Consider the following 17651-nt stretch of genomic DNA (forward strand, 5'->3'; position numbering starts at 1 on the left):
AATTATTAAGGACGTGTTTACTTCCTGTGTGTATTTTGTTCCTTACCGTCAGCACTCATTACTGTTAATTTTGAAAGAAAACTTTATGAAAATAATTTGTGTTATTTTAAGAAAAAATGCATGAAGGTGAAGGAGGCAGACTGGAAAGAAACAGATCTCCCAATCATACAAACCATCAAATGGCAGACCTAATAACTATAGATGATGACAGGCTATGCCTAAACCTACTAATTTAGTCATTCTCTATTAAAGAATTTCAAAACTTTGCTGCAAGATGTTTGGGGAATGCTTCAAATACTGATGTGTGAACACTCCTCAAAGGATTCTGTGGCTGTCGAATGTGGGACTCATTTATCTGTACTTAGAGTTCAGGTAGATGTGGAGAAAGATCTCAACACCATAGCTCTTCCCACAGCAACCTCAGCAACAGAGAGAAGGGCAGCTGGCATGACCAAAGACAAAGAAACTGCACTATCAGAATCACAGACAATACAATATACTGGCTGAAAAGCAAGGACATTGTAAGTTGCCTCATCAGGTACGCAATATGCATAACCTATGAAATAGTTTTAACAATATTGTTGCTTTCTTCTACTTTCTTTTACCTTTTACTTCTTTTAAAACAAAATGTTAATTATTACCTGGATACAGTTATTGCTAAAACTTAAGCAAGAAAGTTGAAATTTCAGTTTTAGTAGATGTTAACTTTAGGAGTCTCGTGCTATTGATTTTGATATTGTTGTATTTTGCACAGTTATATTTTTCATCTTACAATAAATATAGTTGACATGTTGATCATGGATTTGAAGAAAGGGTACTATGGTAAATATTTACTGCAGAAAATATGTTTTCCATTAACAATTTGCCTGAGGTACAGCATACTTTCAGAATTAAAGGACGTACTTTTGGGAAGGAGATGAGGTGAAATTTCTTTAGTCTGAGGGTGGTGAATCTGTGGAATTCCTTGCTACAGAAGGCTGTGGAGGCCAATTATTTGGGTATTTTTAAGGCAGAGATAGATTATTGATTAGTACAGTGTGAGAGGTTATGGGGAGAAGGCAGGAGAATGCGGTTAGGAGAGAGAGATAGATCGGTCATGATTAGGCTTGATGGGCCGAATGACCTAATTCTACTCCTATACTTTATGAGCTTATAACCTTAAATCTCACACTCCATTTTGCAGTTTTGATAACCTGAATTGAAATTAACTCTCACGAGTTAAAACCTAAATTAGATCATAGAGTGATACAGTGTGGAAACAGACCCTTCGGCCCAAATTCCCCACACCGGCCAACATGTCCCAGCTACACAAGTCCCACCTGCCTGCGCTTGGTCCATTTCCTTCCAAACTTGTCCTATCCATTGATCTTGATCTTCAGTATCTGAGCCCTGAGAGAGGAGTACTCTCTTGGTGAGACCAAAATAACTTAATGTCAGCTCTTTGCCTTAACACAATCCTGAGAACTGGGAAACCTTCAAATTTGAAGTCGAACTTGATCCACTAGTAGCACACTATCCTGAGGTCATCCCTCACTTTATACCATAGGATAAATGGGCATCCTGATGTAAAACTCCTGAAATAAATTAGATTTTTTTTAAATTACCCTATCTACCAGAGATGCCACTTTCAACGAACTATGTACCTGTATTTCTAGATCCCTCTGCACTCCAGAGCCCTACTGTTCACTGTGTGGGTCCTGTGCATGTTAGTGCTCCCAAAATGGAACACTTCACATTTCTCTGTCTTAAATTCCTCAGCACACCTGCCCAACTGATCAAGATCCTGTTGCAATTTTTGACAACCATACTCACTGTCTGCAATACCACCCACTTTGGCATCAATACTACCCACCTTTGTTGCATTAGGTATAACCAAGATTCAAACACAAATACATGTAATACAGGTTCATGCATCTTATTAAAAATGTATGTAAATTATGCAATCAAAAAGTAGTAAACCTCTACTTGTAGATTCAAAGATTCTAAGGGCATCACAGAGATTTCTGCTAATATTAAGAGACCACAGTGAAATATATGGGAGTATTATGAAATATTAATTCTGTATAAACACACTCTGAAGTATTACACAAAGATGGGTACTTGTCCAGAGGACTAAGGAGAAATTAAGAAATGAGAGTAAAAGCAATCTCTAATCTTGAGGAAGACAATAAATAAGCAATAAGACTTTGAATTCTGGAATGACTAATGTCTCATTAATTGCAGCATAAACGAATTGCCACACTTGCTTCTCGCTTCCTCTCATTTTAGTAGGCTTTCCAAGTGGATGCTCTCTGACTTTTAGCAACATATTTTGGTTGGCAGGAGCAAACTGCTATTATCATCCAATTTTTATAAAGTAAAATGCTGTAAGGGCCTGTCACATGAGCCAGACCATTATATATCCCCAGTTTCTGGATAGGCTGAGATACATTGAGCCGTTCCTCCGGGATTTAAATTTCAATTTTCCTCAACATCTTCATTCTGTTACCACCCTGTTGTTATGCACAAATGAAGATACAGGCTCACGATAAATACTTCCATTTATGGACACCTTATAAGCCTTTAAAGAATAACAACTGCATATATCCACTAGGTTTACTTCCCAAATAATGGTCATGTAAGGATAAGCCTTAAGTCAGAGCAAATAAGGTGTCACTGATAGGTGTTGTCCCAGGCAACTAACACGAAGGGAATGTCTGTTAAAAATGCAACAACTTCATTATAAAACCATTTAATTATATTATATTTTTAGAACATATTCTGCTGGCTCCCAAGAGCCTCTGTAGTTTCCATACCACAATTATTACTTTTAGGAAAGAAGCAGTCAAGTTGCCTGCTACCTTACGTGTAAATGTGTGTAAAGTATTGACCATCAGGTTATGAACTCTGATCTATTACTGATTACATCAACCTACAGTCCTTTATTTAACAAATGAAAACGCTTCACCGCAATATTACATCAAGCACAGACCCACCCAAAAGGAACAGGCAAACCTATAATTCTGAGGTCGAACTCTTTTCTGAGATCCACCCAAAGGAACCAGAAAATTACTCCTTAACTAACATGTCTGGACATTTAACTGCATCCCTTACCCTTCACGAGCATACAATTTGATATAACAACGTAAACAGAGAAATAACGTAAAACCGCAGCATGTATTCAAGTGATACATTTCCAGTTAAAGCGTGTTTGATTTTACTTTGAATCCAGCATCTTTGAATCATACAAATGAAACCACACAATCCATTATTTTGTAGATGGTTTTGAAGCTGGTGTTTTGCTGGTCCTAGAGTATTGTATGCAGTTTTGGTCTTCAAATTTGAAGAAGGACATTCTTGCTATTGAGGGAGTGCAGCATTGGTTCACAAGGTTAATTCCCGGGATGACGGGACTGTCATGTGTTGAAAGAATGGAGCGGCAGGGCTTGTATACACTGCAATTTAGAAGGATGAGAGGATATCTTATTGAAACATATAAGATCATTAAGGGATTGGGCACGCTAGAGGCAGGAAACATGCTCCCGATGTTGGGGGAGTTCAGACCCAGGGACTACAGTTTAAGAATAAGGGGTAGGCCATTTAGAACGGAGATGAGGAAAAACTTTTTAACCCAGAGAGTTATGAATCTGTGGAATTCTCTGCCTCAGAAGACAGTGGAGGCCAATTCTCTGGATGCTTTCAAGAGGGAGTTAGATAGAGCTCTTAAAGATAGCGGAGCCAAGGGATATGGTGAGAAGGCAGGAACGGGGTACTGATGTGGATGATCAGTTGTGATCACAGTGCAGTCGGTGCTGGCTCGAAGGGCCGAGTGGCCTACTCAATAGACCAATTGCCTATTGCATGTATGAAATAACCAATCTTATTCATGTTTATACATTTCACAAAATGAATGATATCCATGGATATTGTCACCCTATGGAGAAAAATTACAGCAAATTTTCACACCAGTCCATAAACAGAAATTGAATTTGTTTACCACATCTTTGACTTTCGGTGTGGTGGCTGAAGATTGAATGATAAACTGAATTCGCTCGTTGAGTGAATAATGTCTTTTATATTTGCAGTGCAATCAGAAGAGATATTAGTTTCACATCCCAACTGAAAATCAATACGAACAAGTGAATAATTTCCTTAGCGCTGCAATGAAATAGTATTGCAAATTACATTTGCCAGTGAGGGTTGAGTCAAATGAACTTCAAACTATGTAGAAAGGAACTGCAGATGCTGGTATATACTGAAGATAGACACAAAGTGCTGGATTAACTCAGCGGGTCAGGCAGCATCTCTGGAGAAAAAGGATGGGTGATGTTTCAGGTCAGGACCCTTCCTCAGAATACTTTTGGGTCAGGACCCTTCTTCAGACTGCAGAAGTTACTGCAGTACTTTGCGTCTGATCTTCAAACTAGTCGGCTTTCATTTTGTGCAGCTCCGACAAATTAGTGTAAAATTAACTATGAAAGCATGGGTACTCCACTCAGCTAAGCAGTGGTAAGAGTACTAAATTATTATTCAAGCCAAGCGAAGCGATAATCAGAGAAAAACATAGCGGTCTTTCTTGCCATGCAGAAGATTCAAAACCAAGCATACGCAGCCAAGCATAGCAAACAGTTAACACGCAAACTCCAAAGTGGATTTGAAGCTAGGCTCATTAATTGCTAGTCTTTGAAATATTGCCCAAATTCAGCTTGGTTAATGTTACAAAGGGACACTGCTTTTTTCAGAGCTTTTCATGCAAAACTATGATATTTTGCTGCAATAAACAAAAAGAGCTTTAAAATAGATTGAGCTTCAATCAGGCAAACACCAGGGCTTTGCAATAATTAGTACAGCTTGGCATGCATGTTAAAAGATTATTATTCTCCAACAGGAATGCTTGGAATCAATTATCTCAGGCTTATAGCCCTAGATGAAAGAATTTTCATTATCTTAGACCTGCCACACCTAGGTTTTGGTATTTCTCCGGGCAGTTTCTCAATATTAATAGTGCATGAACCAAAATTAAATTGATTGCCAATCTTTCTGTATTTCAAATCATATTGAAATAAGTATGATCTATTATTTCAAGATAATATAGATATAGCCTATGCTCCATTTTGACAGCTATTACATTTTGATAGTTAACACACATTTAGAAAGATAGAAAAAAACTTTTATACCTGAATTTATCTGAGACTTTGACGAGTGAGCATTGAAATTAATTGAATTCCATGTAAAAATAATTTCTGTTTCCAGTGCTTCTGGAAATTCATAATAGTTTGGTCTCTTCTCTGAGTTGTAACATTTCCAAGTTGCAATAATGTAAAGTACGCTGTGCAGACCATCAGCAAGGGACTACAAAAACTATGCCAGAGTACTGGTAAAACTGTCAGGATAGATGGTGTAAAGCAACTGGGCAGTGGTGAATTTGCATGTAATCCACACCACCTTGAAAAAATCTTTAGTATGCAACAGTATCTGGTTCATTTGCAAATTCACCACTGCCCAGTTGCTATGCACCATCTATCTGGTCTATTTGTTTAACTTGTTTTTCATTGGCTTGCGAAATCACTTCAGAACCCAAAATACACACAGAGGCAAAGAGAGGTCACACAATGCTGAACTTAGAGAATATTGGAATTGCCATTTATGTGCTAGAATATAGTTTATACAGTGCTAATGAAATCTGGTCTCTACAGTTGCGCTATCAAGAACATAGCACTGTTGTACTAGAATTCTGCATTCATTGCTGATTACAATAGTGACCCTTAATATCAATGAAATGTTTTAAATTCTGAAGGGATTGACTGGGGAGAGACTGTATCGATGCAATTCCTCCAGGGACCAGACCATTTCTAACAAAGGAAGAGGTTGACAAAATAATGAAGCAGATGACAAGGAGGAAAGCTAATTTTTTTTCAGCAGCAGCAATGTCCGTTTGGTTCTATAATTGAATTACGAGGCATCATTACATTCAATATCTTTCACCACAAATCCTTTCCACATCCGTGGCAACAAGGAGAATCCACCTGCCATGAAGGATTCAGTCTCAAATTACAGAAGATAGATTTAAATCTTTGCTTATTCAAAAAATATAAAAGAAGACTATTTATAAAAAAGACAAAAATTATACAGTTGGATGCCCCCAAGCTGGAACTTTGGATTTTAAAGTGTCAAATATACTGGAGCACAAGTGGTGAAGTAAGTACTCTCCAGGGACAGCAAATGTGTAGAAGGCATGCCATCTTGGATCAGTTATTGGATCATCAAGCTGATTTGCGGGTAGGTTTAACTAGTACTGGTAGCAGTTAGCAATAAAACAATTTTATGTTAATATGAAAACATTAAATTCTCTGAACTTCCAGTAAATGCAGCTATAATAAAATTCAACATATCTATTGTGTTGGAATCCTTGAAATCCCACAGCAATGTGCTTACTTTATCCCAGTGCCCAGTGTCTGTATGTGTCAGATCCCCCACAGGGGGTTTGTGTGTGTGTGTGTGCGTGAGCACACATGTGCATGTGTGTGTGTGTATTTGAATTTCACTGACAACCACCATTCATGCCTGTTCATTGCATTCCCAGACAATGTGAGTTTGCTCTCTGCCCTTCCGTAAGTTTTAATGTCTGCATAGCAAGCAGTGTGCATATCTAAACTTACCGTCTTGGGCAGTAAATATGTATTTGTGCGCGAGCCCTGCGTGATCCTGGCTGTCTTTGTGTATGTGTATCTGGAACTCTGATCTCTTCTGTCCTGAGCAGTGTGTGTATCGGTGTGTGTACATGTGTGATCACTAGTCAGTTCAAGGGAGAATGTCTTTAACTCATTGTTGCTTTAGTTTGAGCATAAGAAGGTTGGAAGGGTAAGAGTGAGAAACCCTATTCTGACATTGAAACTAAAATCAAGTAAATGCTGATCGCCTGTGTGCTTCTCATGTAGTGCTTGCTGCTCAAGTCTATCAACTCAGATGAGTGTTACATCTGTTCTGACAAATTCTAAATTAAGGACACTAAATAACATTATGTACAGCCAGATAGTCAACCATGAAAACAGTATGACTCCAGCACAGATTTCTGGTGACTGATAAAACATATATTCAGAAATAAGCACTAGGAATACTCAGAAATGATTGCTGACACATTGCTAATACAGTTGTATAAAATTATCTTCCCCATTTTATAAATTAAGATAATTTAAGTATCTAATTAGTAGTATGACACCAGATACAATTATACCTCTTAACTATTAATAGTGGAATCGGTATACAATTAATCTAACCCAGACATTTCTTGCTGAATTAGGGAAATAACTGATACAAGTATTTAGATTTAAATACAGCTTTTTATTTTCAAGCAAATCTTGTCATCCTGGACACCTCTGATGGCCGTGGGTAAACATACTATTCAGTGTACAACTGAGAAATGGGTAAGAGAATAAAATGTTAAAAGCTATTCTTCCCAGCCCAATTCCATTGTCATCATTACTCAACTATGATATCCACTTTTTTTCGGAATATTCCTAATATCTTTAGCCTTGTGACAGGGATTAGCTGATCATTCAAAACAATTATAGTTGAATGAGCCAAAATAAATGCCAAAACTACATTTCCTTGATCTTGACTGAAAATATAACAACTTTTTCAGATGCCTTTAGCAGATAAAATATATCCACATATGCTTATACTCTTTTGGTATTGCATTAAAAATGTAATTTTAATCTGGATTATGATTACATTTCGAAAGAAGCTGGATCTCACATCGTCTGATCCACAGGTAACACTGTTACCCATTAAGCCAAAGTAATACTCAAGGTGGTATATTTTTGAAGAGAGGAGAGATTGAACAATATAGGAAGAAAGTAAATCAGGTGGAACTACAGCAAATTTAAAAAAAAGATAAGGTTAAGATTCTTTTCCATTTGAAAGCTTGTGTTAATTTGATAAAGACTACTGCAGTATAATATTAATAAAGGAGTTAACTTCATCAGATTACATTTACAAAATGTCAGTGTTGGAGGACGACATTTAAACAATCTAGCCTCCTGCTCACTTATCTTTTAGAATAATAAGAAGCAACTCCAGATTAATTGGAAACTGTTTTGAAAACTGGCAATTACCCCCATCGTGGATATTTGGGACTGCCTTAGTTGTCCTGCAGTGTGAGAAATCTTCATCTGGCTTTCATGAAAGTTGTATATCAAGACAAGTCAAGTCAAGAGAGTTTATTGTCATGTGTCCCAGATAGGGCAATGAAATTCTTGCTTGCTGCAGCACAACAGAATATTGTAAGCATACAGAACAGTTCAGTGTGTCTATATAGCATAGACCATATATATACACATAAATAAACAGATAACAGATAAAGTGCAATAGGCTGTTATAGTTCAGAGTTAGTTTGAGGGTGAGTTTAATAGCCTGATGGCTGTGGGGAAGTAGCTGTACCTGAACCTGGATGTACCAGATGTCTGGCTCCTGTACCTTCTACCTGATGGCAGCGGAGAGATGCATGTGTGGCCAGTATGGTGTATATAGTTCATGTAACTTGACTGGGGTGACAGTCCTTGCTATCTGAATCAAATCTATGCACAATAATGTTCAATTGCAGACACAGTGAGCTGACGTTCACTTCAAAATGTTATAGCACATTATAACATACAGAAGGATAATTGTGATCAAATTCACTTCTTTCAATAATTTAATTTTACATAAAATTATGTTATGGTTCTACAAATCAATATGTTATTTGAATTAAACTGGACTATTTCTATTATCCAGTTCTATAGCACTTTTTCTCTCTCTATCATATATATAATCTTTATATAATATATATCTTGCCAGTCACTGGTTTGAAGATGACATGATTCCACTCCGGCTCATACAGATGTTGAGACCAACATAGGACCTTCTGATAAATGGGCAGTAGGTGTTTGACTGGGAAAGCAAATGGGCGGTTCAGGAGGTGTTGAGCCTCTTCCATTGTTTATACTTGGAGTCAGCATGCTCCAGGCAGGTAGACGAGATTCTCAAAGCTATCCCTCTCCATCCTGAATTAGATATACATCAACTTTCTGTCATTGGCTCTGTGTCTAATTCCTAATCTAACTCGTACCCAATAGCATTGTGGGAATTCCATCATCAGAATGATAGCAGTGGTGCAAGAAGATGGTTCACTATCATTTTCTCAAAGGCAATTAAAGATGGGCAATAAATGCTGGTCTTTGTAGCAACATCCAGATTACAAAAAATGAACAGATTAAAAAATCAGCCCTTACTGTTATAGGTAAAGTACAGGCTAACTAAATACAACTCTGCAAGATTCAAAGCAATACCAATGTTAATTTGAATATATTCAATATATTTGTCACAGACGATTCTTGACATTTAAATTTAGATTTTTTGAATCAGTACCGTCAGAGCTCCTAGGAATGAAATAATAATGTTGACCATTGAAAGAATGTGTATTGCAAGACTTATAAAAGAGAGAGGCAAACCAGGATCTGTTCAAACATAACCACAAATTCCCAACATTAAAGCAGTCACAACATTAAAGTTGAGACACGAGCCACCTGATAGAAAGGTGAATCATGTACGGGGAGACATATAGATCTTACAAAGTCTAGAAAAAATGCAGTATCCACCGAGATTTCCAAACAAATAGTGCAATGTCTGGTTTTGATTATGAGGTGCACAAAAAAAGACAAAATCTGTGCTGAAAATTCCCTAGCTGGGGAATTCACAGAGACTGGCTTACACCAAAATTTCAGTCTATTTATCTGATTGTCCGGCTGAAATCACAGGTGAAACTGTTTGCAATATACCATAGTGGTGGCAATCGGGTGAGATTCTGCCACTCCTGCAGTATTAATCCACTTCCAATCTGTGCCTCAGGCAGAATGAGGCAAGCCCCTCGGGATTGAGGGTAACTTGTTCCCACTCCAGTTCTGAAAATGCCTGCTTTGATGTTTCTCCCAAATTTTTCTGGAAGAGGGTTAGGCAATCTGGACTAAACAACAGGCTTCATGCAATGTGCTTGCTGAAATGGAATGGCAGCCCTGAACATTGTGGGAGGCAGTGGTTAGGGACAACTTCTTTCTGCAGAAGCTGGAGAGTGGGGGAGGCTGGGGTTGGCAAAAGTGTGAAAGGATGAGGTTAAAAGGGAAAGGTATGGGTGAAGGGGGAGAGCTGAGTGGCAGGGAACACCCTGGAAAGAGCAAAAAAGTGGGGGGCACTTAGAGGAGGGAGGAAGATTGATGCATGGATCAGGGTAGGGAAGGAGGGAGAATGTGCTAAGGGAGAGGTTGTGGATGAGGTCATGCATTTGTGCCCAGGTCAGTAACGTTTAAATGCTTAACGTATGAGTACGCATTTTGGGAGTTGTGCAATGCACTCCAATCATCTTGCCGCTCCTTGTCATTGGTGAGACCACATGTTTAGTCTTTACTGTTGTTGCCATGGAAAACTAGCAACAAAATAATTCACACACAGGCATCTTCAGAAACAGAGTGAGAACAAATTATCCCTGATCATGAGGGACTGTTGAATAAGAAGAAGAAATTTCATTTCACTGCAACATCTTTTCTGAAATGCATCGTTTTTGATTTGGAACCTCATGCATGGATCAGAAAAGGGAAAATGCTGGGTATAAATTAATTCTGTATCATTAACACTATCATACGTTGAACTTTAGACAATACTAGACTTAAAAATAAATACTACAACACAAGAGTTAGTGTTCTATCAATCAGATATTTGAATACTCTTTTACATATTATTATTGGCTCCATGTTCAGTGATCTTGACATGATGGCATGGAGGCGCTGTGGTAGAGTAGCTGTTCTACAGCGCCAGAGACCCGGGTTCAATCCTGACCACGGGTACTGTCTGTACGTAGTTTGTACGTTCTTCTCGTGACCAGTGTGTGTTTCCTCCCACACTCCAAATACGTACAGGTTTGTACATTAATTGGCTTTGGTAAACTTGTAAATTGTTCCTAGTATGTGTAGGATAGTGTTAGGGTGCGGAGATTGGTGGTTGGCACAGATTTGATGGGCTGAAGGGCCTGTTTCCGCGCTGTATATCTAAACTAAACTAAACTAAATTAAATCTCATAGAAAAGTTGATGTGTTATTTTACCAGTTTTTCTGCTGCTCTATTCTTCACTTTCTCTGCAAAGATAAAACTTCTAAATCTTCAGCTCGGTAAACCAAGGGTCTGTTTTATCCTGCCACTGTTTGATAATGGATAAAATTAATAATCATCAACTTCTTGAATGACACAAGGGACTCCAGAAGTAAGGAACAATACTAGTTGTAGACACAAGGAACTGTAGATACTGTTTTACAAAAATGGCATAGGGTGCTGCGTGAACTAAATGGGTCAGGCAGCATCTCTTGAGAACATGGATAGGCCACATTCTGGGTTGGGATCTTTCTTCAGATTAATTGTAGTATGGGGGAGAAATCTGGGAGAGAATTGGCGACAGGACAAAGCCAGGCAATGTGAGTTGATTTGAAAGCAGTGCTGAGAAGCAACATATTGCAAATTCATAAGTGAAAATAGCAAATGTTGGAAGCACTCAGCAAGCCAAGCAGCAGAAATAAAATGAACCTTTCAGACTTGAAATGTTAACTATTTCTTTTACCCGCAGAAGCTACTTCTCTTTTTAGCAGTTTGTGTTTTATTTCAGATTTCCATCATCTGCAATTTAAATTTGCTGCAAATTTATAAGACTGGGCAAGCATAACAAATAACAACGTATAAATAATAAATCATGGCTGCCTAAGATTAGACTTTGACTTAACATTTAAGGCAGCTCAGGGAATTTGATTACAGTTGATATGATGTTGTGCTTTACTAAAGTAAGATGGATTAGCCATCAGACTGCTTACTCCTTTTTGTTATTTTATAAACTTACAGGTCAAACATGGTTCTTTCAATTTGATGTCAAGCACTTTTGTCTTTGCAATACAATGGTTTTAATGTCCAGAAGCACATAGGAAAAGGTACAATGACACTGCCAGCTCTTCCTTTTAAAAGGGAAATATATTTTTGTTTGGCATGTCATTAGTTTTTATGGAACCATGCTGTGGAGAAGGCAATTCAGACAATTGTATAAAAACTGACTGCTAGAAAAATTCAAATCAAACCATTGCCAATTCTCTTCAAGTTGATTTATGCCTTTGCCTTCTCTGCTTCATATATTTATCCAGTTTTATTTTATAAAAAACATGTTAATTGTTTCAACCAATTCTTGTGGCAAAGCACTCTATAAACCAGAAACAAAATGTGCAAGCCATGTTTGAACCATTTCTTTGTACTATTAATTCCATAAGCAGATTAAATAGTCTTTCTCTGTTCACAGGCATGCTTTTCATGAAATTTCAACTGAAAAGCCAGGAAACATAGGTTTAAGATGAGAGGGCCAAGATTTAATAAGACACTAAGTAACAACTTTTTCACTCAGAGGGTGGTGGGTATATGAAAGTATCTGAATGTGGAAGACCAAATGGATGACCGGTGTTGATAAGTGTAACCAAATTTTCAAAGAGTTATTGAGGTAAGCATAGATTACAGTAAACCCTTGTTTCAACAAACCTCTTTATAACAGATTTTGGTTATAGCAGGCAGACCTGCCAACGCCATTCTGCTTGCATGGCTTCCCCAGCCCCGACTTCCGACACTACCTCCAGCTCGCAAGGTGCACTAGCTGCCCTTCTTTACCCATCGCACGGTCTGGTTAGCACGGCTGTTGTCACATTATAATGAGGGTTTACTGTATCGACATATTTTGCATTAATTAATTTTACTTAACTGTTTCTAAACATTTATAAGAATTTCTGGCAGTACCAGTAGCCAGGTGAGCCAGGGATGTGGTTTAGGTGGCTGTCAATGTATTTTTTTAAATATTTCTCTGGGCAAGGTATGTTCTGGTGCCACTATGTGGTAGCATCTTGTCAGGAGATCCTGCAAAAAAAAAAGTCTTGACAACCACTATTCAGACAGCTTCTACCAGGAGACTCAGTATACTACAGATGCCAGAATATGGAGTAAAAAACAAGCAGCTGGAGGAACTCAGTGGATCAGGCAGCATCTGTGGAGAGAAATAAATAAAAGATAAAATATGTTTCAGATTGAGAGCCTGCAGCAGAACATCCACTGGGATTATTTTCTTCACATGAGTGCCGATGGGAAAGTAATGGGCCTGTCCCACTTCGGCCATTTCTCAGCGGACTGCCGGCGACTGTCAAGTATCCGGCAGCCGCCTGAAAACCCGGGAACTGGAACGGCGACTGTCAGAGTGGAACACACGCACACACGCACACACGCACACACGCACACACACACACACGCACACACACACACACACACACACACACACACACACACCTAGCACAGTGTACGGTAAGTCCTTTAAAAGAGAGGGGGGGGGAGGGGAGAAGGAGTGGAGACACTTTTAAGCCAGACAACCTCTGTTGAAAAATCTTTGGCGACCATACTGTGGCGGCGACAAGTTCCCAGAATGCGGTAATTCCTCGCGACCATGAAGGACACTCACCAGCGAACATGTGGCGATCATGTGGCGAGCGCAGTGTCTCCTGCACTCGCCTAAAAAGTCGCCTAAGTGGGACAGGCCCATTAGCAATGGACAAAGCATAAGGTTGGTGCTTCAGGTTTCTCACACCCATCACGTGTTCAACACAAGTTGTCAAGTCCAAAGCCAGCGACAGGTTTGGACAATCGTGGGGCAAGGAAGCTTGGTTGAGGAGCATGGTTTAGTATGTTGGGGGGGATTCAGGCCAATTGTTAAGTAAAATGATCCGGACCAGAATTAGTGGTTGGGTATCATGGGATGTACATGGAGATCTGAAGCGTATATGTCTTTTTACTTAGTGTTTATCTGCAATGAACTACCAGAGAACATAATGGAAGCGGGGACAATTACAACATTTAAAAGGTATTTGGACAAGAAGTCCAAACTTTGGTAAGAAATTTAGAGGGATATATGCCTAATGCAGGCAAATGGAATAGCATAGATGGGAATTATGGTCGCCATGGATGAGATGGGCAGAAAGGGTCAGTTTCTGTGATTCTACATTTAGATTCACGAAGCAGATTGGTAATCAGGAGAGGACTGATGGACATAGGATCAGTAGATAAGAGACAATCTTGAAGATAGGAGTCTAGAAAAGAAGTGGTCTGGAAGGTGGGATCAGTGGTCTGAGGATACATGTAGGTGGCATTGCCAGTCAGGGAGGTAATTTAAGAGTGTGGGAGCAATCACCTGGGCTGGTATACTGATGGATGGAAATAGGAGGGCTGATAGATGAGGATCTTGAGGACAGACAGCCAAATAAATATCCAGCTGAAGCAGGTTCCCAATGCTGATTTCAGCAACAATAGAACCGACGTCACAAGCACGATGAAGGGCTCTGCCTTTGCGCGCGCGTGTGGCCCATATATTCCCCAGGCCAGACATGGATGACTGAAATTGTAGAACTGTAGTGCACCTTGAGTGATTTTCCTTTCAAGAAGACTTGAAGGAGGATCGCTACCTTAATCCAACTCCCTGCAAGTCCCTGATTTTCAATTATGTTTTATTTGTCATTATTCAGAATCTGAACACTTGGTTCTCAAAATGTTACTTTTATTCCATAATCAAATCATCTATGACACCAGGAATATAACGTGCAATTAGTTGTTTTATGATTATTGTGCTTGAAAGTGCGACAGGAGTTTTCACTTGGAGTAGAAGCAATGTCCCATTTTATTTTATTTGTTTTCATGTCACTTGAAGCAATAGGAAATTGTTGAATTCCATAATGAGTACCATATTCAGTTCTTTTATGTATCTGTTACAAAAATAAATCTGGCTATTACCTTCTAATTAGAGCTTGCATGCACTTCAGAACAATCTCCATAAAAGCAAGTACATCCACGTTGTAACTGTGTGCAACAAGTATTGTTGATGGCAACTCCCACTGGTATCCCAGCCACCAGCATCTCCAGGGTGGAAGACTTTAAACATCTTAGCAACTCCAGAAGGTATTTTTAATTAACGCCAGATTTCCCTCTCACGGTTGCCACAAACCATAACAAATAAATTGCCTTTACTGTTCCACATTGCCATTCGGACCCATTTCATCATCATACTATGTGCTATTAGTCCAGTTGGGTCTTGCAAATGTATGTCTGCAACAGCAGAGATTAATATATGAGATTCATGAGTTTCAATTATTACAGGTGTGTATGGAAGGAAGTGAAATGCATTCATTTCATGTGCAAATACCGATTTGCTGAAAAGATTTGAAACTTCTGACACGATGTTATAACAATATCAAACAGAACAATTCAATTCTGCTGAAGGTAGTGCAAAATTTTCCACATACAAATATCCACATGACATGAATCAACTGACAGAAAGCTGAAACTCTAGCTCCATCTTTCTGAATAGTTTGGTGTTTTCACAGACCCAGTTGTCAGGATCTGCAATCTCCACGTCTGAATTGCAATCAACATAGTGAAAAACAAACTGTAAAATCTGTGCATTAATAATGACATCAGTAGAAACAAACTATAAGGAATAGCATCTGCAATCAGTAATTGCAAACTCATTTAAACGTGCAGAATGAGATTTCAAATATATTATATTGGTGAATATGATGGACATTTCAAATAAATAACACATAGTAAGTGACATGTTTAACTCGCATATAGTTTGAGCACTGTGCATTTTGGATGAAATGTAATGCTTTTAATTTATTCCCATGGAAATTATCTGAGATTACGTTTTATTGGTGTAGTTTCAAACCTTCTTTTGTACTCTTTTCTAGGTTTGCTTGATGTTTCTCTCAGCATGTTATATTGCATTTCTTATTGAAGCAGGATTGATCCCCTGAGTCATAGACTCATAGAGAGGCATAAAGTAATACAGTGTGGAAACAGGCCCTTCAGCTCAACTTGCCCACACCGGCCAACATATCACAGCTACACTAGTCCCACCTACCCCCGTTTGCTCCATATCCCTCCAAACCTGTCTTACCCATCTAACCTATCGAACTGTTTCTTAAATCTTGAGATAGTCCCTGCCTCAACTACCTCATCTGGCCGCTTGTTCCATACACCCACCACCCTTTGTGTGAAAACGTTACTCCTCAGATTCCTATTAAATCTTTTCCCCTTCACCTTAAACCTGTCCTCTGGTCCTCGGTTCACCTACTCTGGGCAAGAGATTCTGTGCATCTACCCGATCTATTCCTCTCATGATTTTATACAGCTCAATATGATCACCCCTCATCCACCTGCACTCCAAGGAATAAAGTCCCAGCCTACTTAACCTCTCGCTTTAGCTCAGACACTCTAGCCCTTGCAACATCCTTGTAAATCTTCCCTGTACCCTTTCCAGCTTGACAACATCTTTCCTATAACATGATGCCCAGAAATGAACAAAATGCTCCCAACTACCATACTTCTACAAAATGCTCCAAACTCCCAAATCTCCCAACTACCATACTTCTATATTCTGACTTGATATTAATGTTAAAGTAAAGGGTGTGCAGGACTTGAGAGAACAGATTGTGATGGTGTACATTTCTGCCATGGCACAAAGTTCAGATCAATTCATGCTGCTGAGTTCTGAGCTGCTACTAGATTTGTTCTGAGTCTGTCCCATTTAGCACGATTATAGTCATGAATTCATATGAAACAGTTTATACTCCTACACAATTTTTAATTGCCAATTATGCAACCATTTATCTTCTTGAAGATTATCATGAATATACTACCATTGTGCTCAATAATGTCAATACACAATCCTTTATGCAATAACGGATGGGGACAGAACAATCTGCATAAAAATACAATGCAGACCAAGGAATTCCGCCTTTAGACTTCAGACATACAGCCAGGAAACAGACCCTTCAGTCCACCATGTCCAGACAGACCAGCGATCCCCCGTACACTAATACTATCCACATACTAGGGATAATTTACAATTTTAACAAAGCCAATTAACCTACAAACCTAAGATCGACACAAAAAGCTGGAGTAACTCAGCGGGACAGGCAGCATCTCCGGAGAGAAGACATTTCGGGTCGAGCCCCTTCTTCAGACTGGTTAGGGATAAGGGAAACAAGAGATATAGACAGTGATGTGGAGAGATAAAGAACTATGAATAAAAGATATGCAAAAAAGTAATGATGATAAAGGAAACAGACTGTTAGCTGTTTGTACGGTGAAAACGAGAAGCTAGTGTGACATTAGGGAAGGATAGAAAGAGAGAAAGAGAGGGAATGGCAGGGCTACCTGAAGTGAGATAAATCAATATTCATACCACTGCCCAAGGGAAATATGAGATGCTGTTCCTCCAATTTGCATTTAGCCTCACTCTGACAATGGAGGAAACCTAGGACAGAAAGGTCTGTGTTGGAATGGGAAGGAGAATTAAAGTGTCCAGCAACCGGGAGATCAGGTAGGTTCAGGTGGGCTGAACGAAGGTGTTCCGCAAAACGATCGCCCAGTCTGCGTTTGGTCTCGCCGATGTATAAGGGTCCACATCTTGAACAACGAATACCTACAAACCTATACGTCTTTGGAGTGTGGGAGGAAACTGGAGCACCTAAAGAAAATCCATGCGGTCACAGGGAGAATGTACAAACTCCATATAGACAGCACCCACA

At 39.1% G+C, this 17651-nt stretch overlaps 1 protein-coding gene across 2 annotated transcripts in view; it reads left to right on the forward strand.

The window, feature by feature from the left end:
• The first annotated feature begins 294 nt into the window (after nt 1-294).
• LOC116986259 (bactericidal permeability-increasing protein-like) overlaps nt 295-17651 on the forward strand; it is a 55950-nt gene continuing 38593 nt past the window's right edge. For both annotated transcript variants that reach the window (XM_033041619.1, XM_033041621.1), the window contains exon 1: nt 295-538. The gene's annotated coding sequence lies outside the window, so the exon portion shown is untranslated. The remainder of the gene's footprint in view (nt 539-17651) is intronic.

Source organism: Amblyraja radiata, chromosome 23, assembly GCF_010909765.2.
Source record: "Amblyraja radiata isolate CabotCenter1 chromosome 23, sAmbRad1.1.pri, whole genome shotgun sequence".
Lineage (NCBI taxonomy): Eukaryota > Metazoa > Chordata > Chondrichthyes > Rajiformes > Rajidae > Amblyraja > Amblyraja radiata.